The following is a 13,135-nucleotide window of genomic DNA, read 5'->3' on the forward strand; positions in this document are numbered from 1 at the left end:
GAACTTTGAACCGCGGTCTTTTATTAACAAAGCATTTATGCTGTTATTATTGAAATTTAATACAGTTAAGCAAATTTTTGGACTGCTACATAAATTTGTTATCCTGATTTTTAAAAAAATATTAAATCTATTCACTGGGATAAGACATTGTAGATACTCTTGTAATCAGCCGCAATTTCTTCCGTAGTGTTCTAACAAGCGTGTTAACGAGTGCGAAACGAAAGATTTTTTTAAATTATGTAAAAAAATTATAAGTTTATACGTAACTTCAATCCGGTAAAAAAGTATTTTCTTTAAGTGTGTTAACTACCTATATAAGTTTTTTATTCACAAAATTAAATTAAAACTATTAAATATTTACTTTTAATTTCAATTTTTCAATGAGCGTCTTTACCCAAAAAAATCAACTAAGACGTCCGTTGAGTTTCTATTCCTATTATCTTAATAACTTTTCATAGATAATTAGATGATCTACTGAGTCCGAGTTTTGGGTCTTTGTCACAAAATGTTTTCGTGGCCACAAATAAAAAAAAAATATTGGTATAGCTAGAGTATGAAGACACTACGTTAGTTGAGAATCGCTCGTTCCACCCAGTCTAAAATTGCTCTTATAATTTAACAGGTGATTTAAATTCCAACGTGCTATTTTGTATACCTACGTGAATTTGACGACTTGTCAAATGTCAAACCATTTAATTACAAAATGGACGGAGTTATCCTAAAATATAATAGTTACGTTCGCGTTATTATGAACGCTTTGTAATTTGATGCGTCGTAATTATTTACTATTCATGAATTGTCGAGTTTTCTTGTGAATTGTTTATATTATTAACATCAAATTAGACTCTTGCCCCTATTCTATAAAAATTTATAAGTTTATAGTACAAAGAATTATCTTAAAAAGCGCCAATCAAGAATCGTTTCTCAAAAATAACTTGAATACATTATGCTCCATATAAAACAATAGTGTCGCAGCCAACGCATTATATTTAAATAAGGAATACACAAAGTCTATTTAAAACGTATGCAGCTCTACAGGGCTCACGTACGACCTCATATGGAATACTGCTCACATGGGCCGGTGCTCCCAAATACCAGCTTCTTCCTTTTGACCAAATTCAGCAAAGGGCTTGTCGAATTGTCAATCACCAAGGTATTACTGATCGGCTTGATTTGCTCTCTCTACGCAGAGACATTGCGTCTCTTTGCGTTTTCTACAAAGTGTACTAATGATAATAATTGATATTACTACCGTACTAGACTATCTAAAGTTAGTAATTCTTTTTTGGGGAAAGAGATACTCTTCTTTAATAAAATCCCAGAGGCTCTTTTATCGCTGCCTTTCAATAAATTTAAGAAATGTATTAAAGAAAAGCTGTGTAAAAAGGCTTACTATAAAGTCAACGATTATCTAGTTGATAAAAGGGCCTGGGACTAGTGCTAGACAGGCTACTTCTAATTAATTTGCGATTTTTGTTTTAAATAAGACGTGTTGTTTGATGATTTGCTATTTTAAAAGAGTACCGAGAGTTTTTTACGCCGGCTTTTTCTCTCGGCCTACCCCCTCTGTCTTCTTTGCCGATGAGTAGGGATGCCTACAAATTCAAATTTAATGACGTGGAATAAGTGATACATGTATCTTATGTTCCATAATAAACATATTTTATTTTATTTTAATTTTTTATTTTACATTTGCACGCCTATTTTATATGGCTGATTGTGCGGTCTTTTTTTATAATTAATCAAACTAAATGTACCACTTTCCTAGCAAATAAAACTTATTATTATTATTATTATGGTGAGTGTTCTGAAGAATTGTTTGGGTTGATCCCACCGGCCTCGTTTCAACACCGTACGAGCCGTATAAAAATTTCATCAACATCACCTTGATGGCTGGATCTTCCACAGTCTGTTTCACAAGGCCCTTTCTTTTACAAACTAGTGAACTGTGGACGACTCCCGGTGTGGGTCTTCTCTGAGAGATTCGACCTCCATCTATGCAAAGTGAGAGTGTACTCTTCCCTCAAAGGCCGGTAACGCACCCGCTAAATATTGGTGTCCATGGGCTGCGATGACAGCCCTTTATGTGCGTTCCGTAGGCTCGTTTGCCCCCTATTATATAAAAAATAGTATTAAAAGTGTTTTTAACTAAATAACAAGCTAATTAAAATGCAAACGCTATCGTGTTGTCGTTCGCCTTAACTTCGTTAATTTGAAAACCTGCAATCAAGTAATCAAATAAATGGCGCCGAATTTGTGACCACTTTTAATTGTCGCTACAAATAAAACAAAACTACTCCAATTAAGATAACGTACAGTTTATATCCATTAAACTAAGATGTCAAGGTTTGTTAGGTTTTTAATCAATGGAAGGAACTAAATTTAATGTTATTTAATTAAATTATTTCGCATAGTGTGGAGAGTAGGTACGCGATATCGTTTTAACGTCATTAAAGTTATATTAGTAGAAATTACCAGACTGGATTGGTATACCGAAATATAATGTCACACATTAGAAATTACTCTTTTCAAATTTACTACCAACCACACCTACTTGTTTGAGAGTAAAATTTAAATGACTCCAAGTTGCAAGAATTTTTGTAGTTCTGTCAAAACCTATATTTATAGGTTTGTAAGTAAAAAAAAGTTGTTTAGTATTCTTTTCAGTTTTATAAAGTGCCTGTGATAATTAACCACTAAAGCGCCAGTGTTACGAGGTCATTTCTAAAGGTGAATGACCTCTGGACAGCCAATTAGCTGGAGAGTTCTTGAAACGAAATTATTTATTTTATTTTTATTGCATTACAATATAAAAATTGCATTAAATTTACATAATCAAATATAAAGGAGGGCAACTGGCGGCCTTGTCGCATTCGAGCGATCTCTTCCAGGCAACCACTGTGAGGAGAGAAAAAAAATGTATTAAATTATATGAGGTAGGCAAAAAGTGAAAAAATACATATTACATATAGCTGTTAAGAAAAAAAAGAAACTAAACAGGAACAAATAACAAACTAAACTAATAAAGGATACATGAACAATAAAAAGTCAAAAGTGCACATGAATCATGATAATTTACTTTAAGATCACTCTCACGTCAGATAGTAGTTAGTACGAAAGTTAGGGATACGATGTGGACAGGTAATGTTTGTACAGAAGAAATTTAAAGGAAGATAGAGAAGGAGCTAAGCGAATAGGGACTGGAAGTGAATTCCATAGCCTAACTGCAGAGACCTTAAAGGACTCGCCAAGATTTGATATTCTATTGTTTAAGACTTTAATACATGTTTTTTTTTAAGTTTTACGGCAAAATAAAGATTTCTTTTAGTAAACTATAGCATCGAGCACTAAATGATATTGCTTGCACGTAAGGTATAGAGGAAGCCGGGGTCAGAGACTCGAGGACCACGTAATCCATTATTATCGAGCGCGTGACTTGAAAAGTACGCTCTGTTATTTCACTTACTCTGAACATTTTCTATTTTTTGTAACAGAGAAGCGTGTTTGTTGGTAGATTTCATTCTCTCATAGACAATAAAGGTAAAAAATCATAAGTGGTTTTTAATTCGGTAAAGAATGTCTAACATTTTTTGGATAGTTGATTCTAGTGTAACCGTAATTCGACGTATTCCCGTTAGCATAATTTAAATCCCAACATGAAATATAAATACTTTTGAGTTATCGTGTTTTTTTAGATTTTTTCAAAATAATCTAAAAATATATCATATTCACTTTATTTATAAAAGTATTTAAATATGTGGTTTATAATAATTTATTTTTAAAAATATAGCGTTCCAACGCTCGGCACACTGATAAATTGGCACACAAAGAAAAATAAAATACTAGATTTAATCTGACAAGCACTTATAGGCTACATTTAAAAAAAATACATCGATTCATAAATTATGAAAATTAAAATTTATTTCAATGTGAGGGGAGGAACTATGGATATACAAACCTAGCTCATTTATCAGAATGCTCAATCTGGATATCGGTGAGTTTTGGCCCAAACGCGTTCTTCAGGACAAAAGAGATGATAGAATGCACAAATCTACACAAAATCAACTTGATTCATAAATATCTTAAACAGAAACAATATATCGATAAATTTTCTACGATTCTCCAATGACAATCAAAAATGTATTTAAAAAAGTATCAATTTAAATTCAATTTCCTCTCCTAATTTAAACGATTAAACTTATTTATCAATATTAAAACCACAATTGTCACCCATATCACCTCCCGGGAACACGTCGAAATACCAATAACACTGTATATGTAAATATATTTGTTTGTAATACACATTTTTGTTTCATGAAAACTAACGCTGTTATTCTTACACTAAATCAGACCACTTGCACTGTTTTAACTGAAGTATGCATCGCTTTTCATCACAGCATATTCTCCTAAAACCTAAACACAAGTTCTAGTTACGCTCATAAGCGCTTTGAAAGTACATTTAGTTTAAACAGGGAATACCAAGCAATACATAAGTTTCTCGCCATCATTTGTGCGTTATTTAATTTAAGAATTATTTGAGAATAATTGTATATCACATATTAAACGTTTTTATTATAATAAATCAATTATCACCGACGCTAATTAATGATTTGAGTTGACGCCTGGCAGATAGTACCGGTCCCCCAGAGCTGGTACTTGTCTCGCTCAACGAATAAGTAATGCAATACAGCGAGGAAATCTTGACAGTGTTAAAGGTACACAGGGACTAAACATTTTAAATTTGTTTCAATTTTGTTATTTATTAATATTTATTAGTATCTTGTACGTAGGTTCTGTGTAGGTTGAGAAAATTATAATCACTGTATATTTGTGTTTTGGAAATTAGTGAAGCAACAGCTTGAATAATATACATATTGCATAAATCATTTCCTTCACTGAATATCAATCCATTATTCTCATCCTTGAGCAATTATACGCGATGAAATCAATCAATATAATTAACAGTACTAATTAATGGAATCTATCATTATACATATATGTATTATCGACTGAAATAAGATTTTGCAATAATTCAACTATTAAATTTATATTTATTTAAGCACACAATATCACATTATTTTTATGAAAAACTGAAATTCCAAATGATAAAAAAGGGTGCGTGTACTTACTCAAGAAGTTATACATCTTTGGCAATATTAAAAATAGTTTTTGATTGCATGCAAATAATTAATTACAATTAAATAATCAAAGACTGGAAAAGAGTCATTATAGTCAATAAAGTTCAGTTTACATTTGAAAAATTAAATAAATATTTATTATTATTCTCTTACATTAAGTGTAACATAAATTATATTATTATTCGAATGTTGTTTTTAAATTATATCCAATGCCGTAGCATCTTCCGTGGGCAACTTCATTCTCTTAATTTTGTGTCACGGTGCGGACGCATCGTAAAATTTCACTCTCATCAATTTTTCATAACGCGCCTAAAGAAGTATAACTTCAAAAAGATTTTTCTATATTATTTTAGTGAGATCCCTGTTCTTGATGCTTGCTACATAGAGATTTTATATTGGGTTCCAATTTGTTTAGCTACAGTCTATAGTCGTTGTGTTATATCCAGCTGATTTCGATTGCCCCTCTTAACAATCAATATAACATGCTATGACCAAAGTTGCTAAGAAACCGCAGGGAAAAGTTATAATACGATAAAATTAAAGCGACGCAAAATGTCTATATGTGTCTATATGTCAAAATGCCTACATGGAATTTTCATAAACAAAAAATTCAGCAAAATTCAATCAGTGGGTCAAATTGTCATTATCGACGATTCTCGTTTTATGAGTTACGTGAGGGACCCTCGCTTTCATTACATAAGGAAAGGTGCGAACTCAATGTTCGGGGATCAAAACCGATTCGAGCTTTCGGAATTGATTTCCACCGGCTTAGATAAGCTGTAGGTTCTTTGATGATTTTCATCTCGTACGCATACATTATGCATTTTATATGAACTGATACATAAAAGTATTTCTATTCTATGCAGTGGGTATGACGGTCTGCAATCGGCGCATGTCTATATTTGTTTTGACATATGTCAACAGCTGTCAGGAACAATTGATGATTTTGCGAAACCGGATATCCGGATCTAAGCTACATGTTCTCTTGCTTATATGACATGAATGCCAGCGATATATACATTTAAAATCTAGTTATATCAAAGCAACCTCGAAATTATAACCTAAATATTTTGCAGATATATTTTTATTTAGGACTACGTTCAGATCGATGTAATACTTTTCCTGTAGTGCATATTTATAGTAAATACTAGCTGACCGGGCAAACGTCGTTTTGCCATGTATATCATTTATAATAAAAAATGGGGGTTGATCGTAGAGGGGTGAAAATTAGGGGTTGTATGTATTTTTTAATGCTGTATTATAAGAAATATAAAAAATAAGAATTTTATCTAAAAATTAAAAAAAAAATTAGGGGTGGACTACCCTTAACATTTAGGGGGATGAAAAATAGATGTTGTCCGATTCTCAGACATTCCCAATATGAACACAAAATCTCATGAGAATCGGTCGAGTCGTTTCGGAGGAGTTTAACTACAAACACCGCGACACGAGAATTTTACATATTAGATTATACATTTAAATATCTTTGCTTTTGTAAGAGCAGGAGTGGCCTAGTGGCTTGAGCGCGCAACGTTCAACCCGGAGACATTGTAATCACGGCTGAGAACCAAGATTTAACGCTCATACGGTGAAGGAAAGCCAGAAAACCGGCATACAAATGTAACGGCATATTTATTATCATTTCTTCCTGGTTTTTAAGATAAATAATAATTACGAAGCAGATAAAAAAATCTGAGACTGGTAAGATATTTGCTTCTCAGAAACCCGGTAAACTCGGGTACTTCCAGAGTCTTGTGTTTTCTTACCATCAATATACATTATACTTTTATTATAGAATCTCGTTGGTAAGTCCATTATGTAGAAGCTTAAATTGTTTTGTCCCTGAATCGTAAAAGTTTAAATTACTATTTTATGTTTCTACGAGAAATGGATTCAAAATTAGGCTTTTGCGTAGATTGCCTAAGAAACGTGAGACGCGTACTAATATTATTGTAACAGCATCAAGAATTTATATAAATGTATTTAGGTTTTGTTCTCACTAAAATATAATTCCGTATATCTTTTAGAGGTTTAATTATTTATCATGATATTTCAGTGTTGGCCTTGTGGCTTCAGCGTGCGACTTTCATCCCTAAGGTCGTAGATTCCATCCCCGGCTGTGTACCAATGGACTTTCTTTTGTGAAGGAAAACATCGTGAGGAAACCGGCTTGCCTTAGACCCAAAAAGTCAACGGCGTGTGTCAGGCACTGGAGGCTGATCATCTTGCTTATTAGATTGACAAATGATCATGAAACTGACACAGAAATCTGATGCCCAGACCTAAAAAGGTTGTAGCGCCACTGATTTATTTTTGTTAATTTAATGTTTCATTACATGTCATGTGATCATCAAAATAAAATAGTAGGCTATGAAAAGAGTGGAGAATTTCTTATTCGTTCTTCACCTTTAAATTGTGAACTGACAATAAATCTAAGTTTAGTCTTACTTTGACTGAGTGACAAATGTTTAATAGTAAGCTCTCGCGTAGTATGGCACATCTCAATATGCCGTCATAGCCCTATCAGTTTGGAGATCTAAAATGAGAGTTTCACGGAATTAGAGGAGTATATACTGTCTTTGCGATCGGTAGCTCAGGTCAGAGCGTCGAGATCAGACATGGATATGGACGAACAATCTGTTTCCATCGGTTTCTGTTCAGCGCCTCTCTTATAACAGCGTTAAGTTTTGAGGACGATGAGTCTTTCACTTGATCGGTCCATTGGTGAACGGCCACGTGATATTTTGCTTTGTGTTACCAACCACGATCAGTTTCTCCAAAGTCGCCTCTGCGCATTATATGGCCGAAATATTATATAATTCGCTGTCGGCATTTGGTAGAAAGGCGAGTCCGTATGCGGTGGTGGGTCAGGATCGATGTATTGGTGCGCTTCGCCATCCACGGTAATCTTAATATTTTGCCTCCAGCACGACATCTCAAAGCCATCAATCCTTTGCCTATCGATACAAGAAGATGTTTATCACGTATATATACGTGATAAACTGACGTGACTGGTACCCTAGAGATGGGAAAAGGAACAGAGGAAGACAAAGCAAGAGATGGGAAGACGAATTAAAATTAACAGCAGGCTCAAAATGGAGAAGGGTTGCAAGAGACAGAGTACAATGGAAATTGTTAGAGGAGGCCTTTGCCAAGAGGCACACTGAACTCAGAGATATTTTATAACTTAAAGATAAGAGTCAACCACAAAGTCAAAGAAACAGTTCAGGATAAGAGGCTTATTATTATTATTATTATTACAAGAAGATAGGAAATACTAGAGCCCGTATTAGTAGAACATAACCAGGGACATTACAAAATCGTCTAAACATTGAAATCAACTTGCATAAAGACTAGCTTGAAAAGAAAGAAGCTACTTGAAACTTTTTCTAAAATATAAAGAGATTAAAGAGAAGTTACGAGGACTGTGCTAAAGTAAACTTCCTCTTAACTAAATTAAACCTGCACCAAAAGTTTGCTGAATATTGCTTAAGGACCATCTTGTAAGTTTACATAATTATCTTGAAGCCAGCAGTCCCTTTTTATTCGTGTGATTTTTAGTTTAGTATAAAACTGTTTGAGCACACATAGATGCGAATTTACTACCATACGGTACCATACCAGTAGTAGTAGCAGTTAGAAAAGTTGGTCAGCTAACAGAGACATCCACAATCCACATTTTGTTCCATGTTAGCCTGTCTAAAATTCAAAATTAAAAAAAATGTTCAAGAAACTTAAATGATACGTTTTAGGAACTATTTAACTCCCGCTTAAATAAACCCAGATTAAACTGTCTAGGGAAGATAATGGGGGCAAGGGGTTTCACTCCTTTGCTCCTCTAGATCCTACTCGTACATAAGAATCAATTAATACACAGCCAACGTCGGATGCACGACCGAAAGTTAAACAAATTAAATAACATACAGCAAGACAACCCGTATTCTGTTAATCTATATTAGTTAAGTGTTTTATTTCAGTCACCCCCTGAACTGCTCCTGCTACTTTGTAAGTTTGAAAGTCGACAAACACATTTTTCTATTACTTATCGACTTCAAAAAGCCTAAAAGTATAGTATACAATAAAAGACGTATTGTTTATGCTTTGTTCACTAGTTATGTGTGTATATTTGTATTGTTTACCTTCAAAATATAGATATTAATAAAAAAACTAATGAGTATGCTAAAAAGTTTCTTTGTTACTTACTTTAATATATGAGAATTTGTGAATCTGAAAATTAGCATTCTGCAGTCACATTAAATCTTCATTGTTTCATACTTTCCACTGTTACGGGAGCTTTTAATTTAATATTATGAATATATTGCTAAGTAGACAACGTTAAATTTCCGGAACAAAATTCTAAGCTTATTATTATGCCTTATAAATGGTAATAGGCGAACGGGTAGCTCTGTTTATTAATGTTGGTATTTGCTGATAAGTTTTATTTTATTTTCAAACATCACATGATAATATTAGGACAGATACTCATGATAATATGTTAAAGAAAGGATATACACGTGCAAAAATGATATGAAAATATATAGCGCTAACCAGATCGATGCAAGTTCTTCACAATCGAGTAGCCCGCAATATCGCAGCACACAACTTAAGACGGGACTCTTTGTAACGAAGTCGCTAAGCATCCTCAAATATACAATGTGTATACTGTATACATAATTATGTAGGAATATATTAAGGCAAAAGAAAATAATAATAATAGCAATAAACCCAGCAAGGTTGCTAAAACGACTCGGCGATTGGTCACCATGGAGTTGCTGAAAACGTCCACCGAGTGGCGAGTAATTTTTCATCACAGTTTAATTGTAAATCTGATCTCTATTAACATTAAACGATGATATTTGTTTTTGGTCAACCGTGTTCTGCAGTGGATAGAGATTTAGCAATTCTCTGTGAATATCATTGTATTATATTATTCATAACCAATCCAATCCAATTGACGACTCATCGGTGTAGTGGTTAGTACCCCTGACTGCGAATCCATGGTCCCGGGTTCGATCCCCGGCTAAGACGAACATCGATGTGATGAGCATTTGGTGTTTTGCTTAGGTCTTGGGTGTTTAAATATGTATTTATATGTCTATCTATCTATAATATGTATGTATATCCGTTGCCTAGTACCCATAACACAAGCTTCACCAGCTTAGCATGGGACTAGGTCAATTGGTGTTAATTGTCTTTAAAAAAAAAAAATAATCCAATAATTATGACTGTAAAATCTTAGTATTAAAGTAAGAATTATATTGCGCTGTTTCCATTCTTGATTGTCCAGTCTTAAAGCCATTTCCTACAAGTGTTTGTAATTTATTAAATGAACAACTTGAAGCGTATCTTGAGTCCATTTAAATTACATTTACTTTTTTGTTGTAGAAGAACTCACTGTTTTTCTAATATATATCGTTTAGCGTTTAAACGGATAAATGAAACGTATTTATAAGAGTGCGCATTTTATTCAATAAGTTAGTAAGATTGTTGAAATCATTGGATCTACAACAAGTATTCATGGGTTAATGATGGAACGGATGGATGGTCTTTCTGGTGTTCTCAGTTCATTAAAGAATTACTAGACAGAGCGAGCAGATAGCCTTCAAAATAAATAAAAAGTGAAAAAAATAATAGTAGGATGAAACCTATTGGAAAAGGAGGAGAATATTATAAAAATTAAAAGAAAATTAAATCAAAATCATTTGTAAAAGATAAAAATTAAAAACCAAAAACTTGATTTTTTTAATTTTTCACATAAATTTTTAGGTTATGTGAAAAATGTGTGAATACAAAAGTTTTAGATCTTTTTATTACCTACAAATTTGCCATTTAACTTTCTTCGATAGGACTTTTAGTTTTGCCGGAAATCGAGATAAAACGTTTTTTACCCTTAAAACTCCCCCCCCCCCTTCCCCTTCCCGACCTCAGATCGCCCGTAAATTATTTTTCTTTTAATTTTTATAATATTCTCCTCCTTTTCCAATAGGTTTCATCCTACTATTATTTTTTTAGGTTTCAAAAATTATCGGCACTGGTCTATACGTGGAGACACAGACTTGACATCAAAAGACAGATATTATGTATTTACACTTCGTTGCAATAATACAGAAACACAGTATAAATTAAATTTATAATTTGTATTAATTTTCGCGCACCACCGCTATGTAGAACCAGCTGCCCACTGAACCGAACTATTTCCGAACCAATTCGACTTAGGGTCCTTCAAGAAAGAGCGTACCTTGAAAGGCCGGCGACGCACTTGCGAGCTTCCAATTACACACATATACATACTGATTTGATACCCAAACCTGCAATCGAAATTAATTCCATTTATAATAATTAATGAAAACATATCGATAAAGTTGTCTAACATACAGTGCTCATGCAACCGCAAATGCAAATAAAATTTTCGTTTAAATAACAACATTCAACACTTTATATTAATTAAAACTGTATTTATTCAGTGTAGTAGAAAACTCATAAACCAGATTGAAATGAAATTAATTGCGATGTTCTTTTCGCTTCCATACACAATTAGATTTGATATATCAAAATAATAGTTGTTAAATTATACTTTACGCTGAGGTATCTACTATCTAGGTAATCTATTATCTGAAAAAAACTAATACATATTATGACACTTATGACGGAACTAATATAAGTAGTACTAATCTATATATATAAAAATGAAACCCGTTTTCCGTTGTCACGACATAACATGAAAACGGCTTGACCGATTTGTCTGATTCTTTTTTTATAATATTCCTTGAAGTACGAGGATGGTTCTCACGGAAAAAGTTTTAACACTTTTCTATATTCCCATACCAAATATTCGTAATAATATTTAAAGGCAATTTGAACTTTAATACCATATCATAAAGTTCAAGTGTTAGTGGAGCGGTTCCGGGAAGGTAAATTTTTATTTTTTGACATAATGTATTTGTTGTACCTATTATCAACTTTCTTTTTTTATCTTACTAGCTAGACCGGTGTCCCGAATAGCAGAATAAGTATTTAAAAAAAATAAAGAATCGACTGTTAGACGTTACGATGTTCGCCAGGCCAGCTAGTTAAGTATACAAAAATATTATTTTGTTATGTTAAGATGTGTTCAGATCACAGTTTAAACGTATTAAATACTTGCACTTTCAGGTATTTGAATATAATATAATTCGACCTTAATATATCTTATGTTATGGATCTAAATAGATTCAATGATGGCTTATTTGAATCTATTAAAAGCCGCCCCTGATACTTATAAATCTTAGGCAAAAACCAAAGTAGACGACCAAACTTCGTGCAGTCTGTGGTTTGTATTGATTTTATGGTTACAGATAAAACTTTTTAGTAATCTGTGAAGCCTTTCAAAAGTGTGATAATGTAACTGCAAGAAATATTAATTTCAGGACAACATTATTTTAGTATACCTACACACATGAATATATTTTGAAGTATTTTAGAGTTTTAATTGTGTCATGTGTTAAATACTACATAATTTATTATCTGTATGATTAATTACATGGCTATTTGGTGGCGCCTGAATCGTCGTAGTCTCGCTCAAGTCGCCAATTTCATTTATTAAACTAAGGCCAATTTTGACTTCGAGCCTCTCTGAATACAAATATGAACGTGAATAAAAGTGATGAATTTTAACATAAGGAAGTGCATTTATTAAGTCTCATTTCCGAATCTCACTCTTGGACTAGACATGCTATTGACCAATCAAAATGAATGAGAACACACCGCCGTTTCGTCTTTTTTTTTCTTCCAGGGACTGTTATGGTGACTCTTCGTGATTAATTATGACACTAAGAACCTAGAGTTATGTATAATGTATTTAAAAAAATATCCCACGTTTCTTATGGACATCCAGACTAAAGTAGGATATCATACATTGGCACAATCTTTTGGCACTTTTGGCTCCAACTTTGCTAAACCCTAACTTTTAAAGCGACCGACAAGTTTGTAAAAACGAAAGTTATAATTGCGATGAAGAA

Source organism: Pieris napi, chromosome 15 (genome assembly GCF_905475465.1).
Source record: "Pieris napi chromosome 15, ilPieNapi1.2, whole genome shotgun sequence".
Taxonomy (NCBI): Eukaryota; Metazoa; Arthropoda; class Insecta; order Lepidoptera; family Pieridae; genus Pieris; species Pieris napi.